We start from the raw sequence: 6,428 nt of genomic DNA on the forward strand, positions 1-6,428 counted from the left end.
GTCTCAGCTGCTCTGTTATCTTCACAAGTTCAACTGTAAACTATCAGATGAATAGCTCAAGTCTCCTTGGGGATTTAGTGCCAAAACCAAGTTCTCTCCTCTGCCATGTCTTTTCCATGTATCTACTTCTCCTGTGTGTCTACTTCCTTGTAAGAGTCTGTTTAATCAGCTTCTGGATTAAACCCTGCACACCCTAATGACATGGCTGAATCAAAGCCCTAATCTTGATTTAGTAGAGTAAAAGTGAAACCTCTGAATTTAATACTACCAAAAGGGTATCATGCCCAGAGGAACAGACCAGTTTACAAACATAACCAATTATCATTTTTGGAATTCATAAATAATATCAAACTGCCACAGAGGGTTAAGACCCAACCTGGGCCACAGGATGTAATTGAAAGCCCTTAAGTGAAGTAATTTAACCAAAAGTTTCCACCTACAATAGGTTTGCATGCACAGGAATGGATTAGTTCTAAAGACATGGTTTTCTGGTGTCCATCCAGCTCCAAACTGTCAAGAGGACAAAGAGAGAATAGGGTTGTGAAATCCAGAGGCTGGAGAAAGTTTTGACCTTCAAACACTTAAAAGGTCATACTTCATAGGAAAGTCAACTAAATGAGGGATTGAAGAATGTCCATTATGTTATGTGGGGTAACTGAAATGACCCAGCAAATAGCACTGCTTTCTCTTGGCCAACTTTGAACAAATTGTGAAATAAGAAAAAGAAGTAACACCAGCAGTAACAATGGAATTATCCAGAAAGGCTAAGACAGAGGATATAGTAGAGTGTGAAAGATAAGAGAACCCAAGAATTAGGCAAACTGACCTTCCCAGTCACTAGCAACTAGATCAGAGGAAATCCCCGTATATTGGGGACCTTTCCAGATACAATTTGTGACATAGATTAAGAGAGAGAAAAACTGAGCCCTGTGGTTTGGCTTGCTTCATGACAACCCAAGGAGTCTATAATTCTTTGAGAAAGAAAAGAGTATGGGGAGTGTGAGCAAAAGTGGAAGAGAGAGTAAGTGTGGGAACATTTAGGCAGCTAAAGATCAAGTCAAAATATTACCTTTATTCCTTATAGGGCTACTAGGTTGGTGGAAATACGGACTTCCAAATACTATTCTGCATTACTAACATTTCACAAACTGTCAAAGCAAACCTAGATAGCCACAATCTTACTCACCTAGAGAGGCAGAGGCTGCCTTGCTGAGTTTGGCCAAGAGAATGGGAAAACCCTAAACAGGGCATACTTCTTGGGAATGTGACCTGTTACATCACAAGGGCTAGTTTTCACTTGAATGATCTTTGGCCACCTCCGGAAATTCTTAATAATCTTATCTTGAATCTGTGTCGGGCTCACCCTCAGACCATCTCTTGCTTTCTCTCACCTCCCTGGGGAAAGGTTTTAGACTCTGTGGTCCCTCGCATCCCTGACTGCCTGGCCCCCTCTCCCACCTCTGTCCAGCCACTGTTGCCATCCTCTTTCCTGCACCCCTACCCCATCGGAGCCTAAAAGTGGGCACAGAGAGGTTCTGGGTCAGACACACTCACCTTGCAAGCATCTTGGAGTCAGGCATGGCAGTGGGTGTCCTTGACAGAGCTGGAAGTGTTCAGCAAATACCTGGGGTTGTGAGGCGATCTTCCTGCCCACCCCCATCCAAACACTGGGCATATCCCCGGATGGGGGCTGCACCCCTCTGGGGGTTGTCTCTTGCTGTGATTTGGGATAGCAGGTGGCAGGCCAGTAAGAAGGGAAGTTGATTCTGCCCTCTCCACCCCCAGCCAGGGCACTGTGCATTAGACCTGTGGCTAGAGAGAGAACCCAGCAAGAGTGGCCTGTGTGCCTCTTGGGGTCACAGAAGAGGGACAGTTCTGAGAACTTGTGAAGGTCTGTACCCACCATGAGTACCCCCATACCCAAAAAGGAGCTTTACCTTAAGACATTAAGTAGCAAATGAAATCACCACCAGTAGTAGAGAGACTACAGAAGAAAGAAAAAATATTTTCAATTTCAGTATCTTTAATGAGACTTTTAAATATTTTCTTTGAACAAGAGGCACTGCACATGCATTAGGCACTGGGTCCTGCAAATAATGCAGTCCACCTGGTACTTGAACTATACAAGGTGGATTGAAACATACGCTTTTGTTTCTTCCCCATAACTGACCAGTTTGGACAGTCGCTGAGTGCTGAGAGAAGCAGGGTGAGGCCAGGAATATTTTTCAAAGGCAGTTTCCTTCTCAGGCTACCAGAGTGAGGGGGAAAATGTGGTCCTTCTTATGAGTTATAACCTGCATGTAGCTATTTCAGATTGAGAAAAAAAGATCTCAGTTTTGCGGTGAACACTGTTATGTTCGATTAAGACAGAGTTATGGTGTCTCATGTGGTTCCTTTTTAAAAAGATAAAGTGTGGGAGAAGGTTTAAATATATCTTCTCCCCCTCACACACCCCACAAAGGCATTTAAACTGCACTTTGCTCCTGCCCTTAATTAATCCGTGCTTTGTATTTAGCCACCTTCTAGAGTACTTGTATGGAAGGCGGGGCAGGGGTAGGGGGTTGTACTAGTGCCTCAGTCCATGGAGCTGCCACTAGGCCTTTGGAAACTGAAAATATCTTATCCAAAAGCATGTACAGGACATGATGAACTTTCAGGAAAATCTTTTGTGGAGTGAAGCCTAGTTAGCCTCAGTGATTGAGTCGGTTTCACACTTGAGGCATAAAGAAAACAATGAATTAAGAGTTTCTTTTTTCCCAGATCAGCCTAGCAAAAGCAGTATTTATCCAAGAGGTGACTAACACCAGAGCTGCAGGCAAATCCACTTCATTCATTGTTGTCTTTCTGCCCCAAGTGGGAAAGAGACAACAGGATTCTTCAGTGACTGGGAAAGAGTCAGAGTCCCGGTCAGAGAAAAGATAACTGTAAAAACTCTGTGACTATTTAAAGCATTTGAAGCCAACTGACATCACTGGGGGAAAGAGGTAGGATTGAGATTTCAAAACATGGCCTCATTGGTATGTCAGAATTCCTGCTGCCACTGAAATGAGCAATTATAGGACTGTAATCATACGCTGTGGGGGAACTTGGCAATTGTTTGGCAAGAAGAACCTTAGGGAGAGAGGGAGCTGATAGTAAAAGTCCTGAGGGGTTTGGAGCCAAATCAACTTGAATATTCATGTAAAGGTGACTCAAGGACTACTCAGACCTGCAGTGCACACATTACTCATTGGTGATAAACCTGGAATTCTGGTGCTCTCTGGGCTTCTTCCTCATATTTTCAAAGTGATTGGCCATATTTCCTCTTTCCTGATTTAAATAGCAGCCCAGCCTTTGGGAACATGGTGTTAAAGGGAGAAATCTGTAAAATGACATATCATTTGGTGTGATTTTATGTCTTTTAGGAGGTTTTGGAAACAGCAGCCTGTATGACCCCTTGTGTTTAACTCAATTCTCCAAGCAACATCGTTTCAGATGCAAACCACTAACACTTTGCAAATGGTACAATCTCCAAAGAGCAGAGGAATTTTATTCCTTTGGACCAACTGAAGAGAAAAAGAATGCCATAGCACTCAGCAGGGTAATTCAACTTTCACCAGCTGAGACAGAGTTAAGCCTTTAGAATTGTTGCACCCTTAAGGAAAATAAAACACAAGGAGAGGGAATTAAGATGATCTTGCATCATTAAGCAGTCATGTACATGACTGAAAGATGTTGCTTTCTTATCAGGTCTATTAAGTATTACTGAATAATGGCCCCAAAGAGCCAAATGCCAGAACAAAAGCAAACATGGAAATATCTGAAATTTTTAAAAATCAGAACTGGAAAGAATAGAGATTTCTTGTAATAAACTTTAAAAATCATATTCATACTCATATATGTATGTAAATCACATTTAAAGCACAAGAATCATCTCTCTTAAAAATCACTTATAATCTAATGATGCTCTGTAGCTTTTATGAATTCTTGTATTCTGCAATTATTTATATAAGGGTGTTCAAATTTTATTTTAATCAAATGTAGATGTTTGTACTCAGTCATAATAAAACACACACTGAAGGATTGGTCTCAGAAAATTTTGCACTTAGCTGGGAGTAGATGTTTCCTTTTCACAGTGAAGGGGCTAAGATTGATATGTTAGTTTCACAAATCTATCTAGAATTTTGTGGCAGAGCAAAATGAAAATGGGGCTAACAAAGCAGTATAGCTTGTCAAATACTTCATGGATATGGTAGATGAGACATGGCTCACGTGTTAGCACCAAAGGGTGGGAATGATTGGGAATTATCTATTTTGTTTATGACAAAAGGTTTGTTTTATGATAGCCTATGTCTTGAGTTAAAAGCTAGATCATGTCTCTTTACTTTAGGACATGCATATGGTGATTAGCTAAAGATTTTAACCGGTAAGAACCTTACTCAGGTTTCCTCAAGGTCTTCAGGCACTAGAAGGGTATATATGGATGGAAAGGTAAAGGCGGGGGGCCTCTCAGGGCCACCCTATGCAGTACCACATTTTGCTTAAATCATAAATTAATGACTATGTGGTAAACAAGGTTGAAAGTTTTGACAAAAAAAATTAATTTGGAGTAGTGACACCAAAAATCCTTAGGTGCCATCAATCTATTGGCAAGCTCTTAGTTCATTCAAATACTAGTGCCAAAAGGAGGAAAACATAAAAAAGAAAACTGTAGTAGAAACCAGGATTCTAACAGCTGTACTGAAAACAGGTAGCCTTCTGAAGAGTTTAGAATGTCAAAAAAGGCTTAAAAGTCACTATGTAAAAGATTATTTATGTTGCTTGCAGCCATTAGAGGTCAGTGCATACAGTAGGCTACCTAAGATCACAGTGACAAGACTGAAATTTCTTATCTGGGGTACAATTAGGTTACTAATCTGTCATTTTTGAAGTACTGAAATTTCCTTCTTTTGGGCCATGATTTATCCAACTATAACTTTGATGGGGAAAAAAAGCTCTAAGTCAGGGTTTCTCCTGCTTTTAAGCAGATCTGGAGTCAGATTTATATTCACACCATTGATTTTTAGCCTGATAACATTAAACAGAATCTCTTCTGTGTCGTAGCTATATTCCCACTAAAAATAATAAGAACAATAACAGTAGAAGTGTATTAGTCTCCCAAAGGGGAGCTGATGTAGAGTACCAGAAATCTACTGGCTTTTATAAAGGGCATTGGGGTAAAAGCACACAATTCCAAGACCATGGAAAGTCCAACTCAAGGCAGCATTAAGAGGTGCTTTCTCACCAAAGTCAGCTGCCACGTGTTGAAGCAAGATGGCGAGAGGTCTCTGCTCAGTCTCTCCTTCTCTCTGGGTTTCCTCTTCCTCTTGAACTCTGTGGGCCCCTATCATGAGGCTTTGTGCTTAAATGATCCTGTATTCCTTTCGCTCTTGGCATATGGCTTGTTTCTTGTCAGGCCTTCTATATCAGTCTCGACTGTTCTGCTCTCTTCCCAAATTCAGCTGTACGCTATCAGGCAAAATGGTCATCTCTCCCCAGGACCTCAGTTGTTTGAGCCTTCTCTTTACTGCCACATGACAGGATCAAAAATGAGAATTCTTTCTTCTTGTGTATCTGTGTGAGTATGGCTGGGTTTATATCAGACCCAGCAAAGGGGCCACGACTCAACCTGAGTCATGCCCATTGATTTAGTTGAATCAAAGCCAAAGCAAAATCATCAAATAATCTAGTCAAAGGCCCCTCAGCTGAATTTAATGCAATCTCTTGTCTAGCATTTTGCTATAAGCTGCAAGGAGAAGCCAAGCAGCAGTCTCAAAGTTTACTCTGGAAAGTTCTTCAGCTAAATGTTCAGACTTGGCATTTTCAAATTCTGTCTTCCATAAAACACCAGGAGTTAATCTTGCTAAGTTCTCTGCAACTTTAAAACACAGGTCACCTTTCCTCCAGTTTCCAATAATAGTTTTATCATTAACTTCTAAGGCATCATAAAGTCTCTTTAGCATCTTTATTGCTGTCAACAGTCTCTGCAAAGCAATCTAGGCCTTTTCCATCAAGCATCTCACAATTCCTCCAAAAAGTACCCCTTACCCATTTATAAAACCAATCCATCATTTCGGTAATTGCAAAAGCACTTCCCCACTCCGTGGTACCAAATTCTGTATTAGTCAGGATTCTCTAGGGAAACAGAATCAACAAGAGATATCTGTCAATAGTATGCAATTTTATAAGAGACTCTCATGCAGCCATGGGGATGCGCAAGTACAGGTTCCACAGGCAGGCTGCAACTAGGGGCTCCAATGAAATCCAGTGAAGGTTCTTGATGAGTTCTGGGAGACATTGACTGTTGAAAGACAGCTGGGAAATTCCCACTCAATTCTGGAATCACTTTCCCTTTTAAGACATTCAACTGATTGGATAAAGCATCATTCATTGCTGATGATAATCTCCCT

The sequence above is a fragment of the Dasypus novemcinctus genome, chromosome 3 (assembly GCF_030445035.2).
Source record: "Dasypus novemcinctus isolate mDasNov1 chromosome 3, mDasNov1.1.hap2, whole genome shotgun sequence".
In the NCBI taxonomy this organism is placed as follows: Eukaryota; Metazoa; Chordata; class Mammalia; order Cingulata; family Dasypodidae; genus Dasypus; species Dasypus novemcinctus.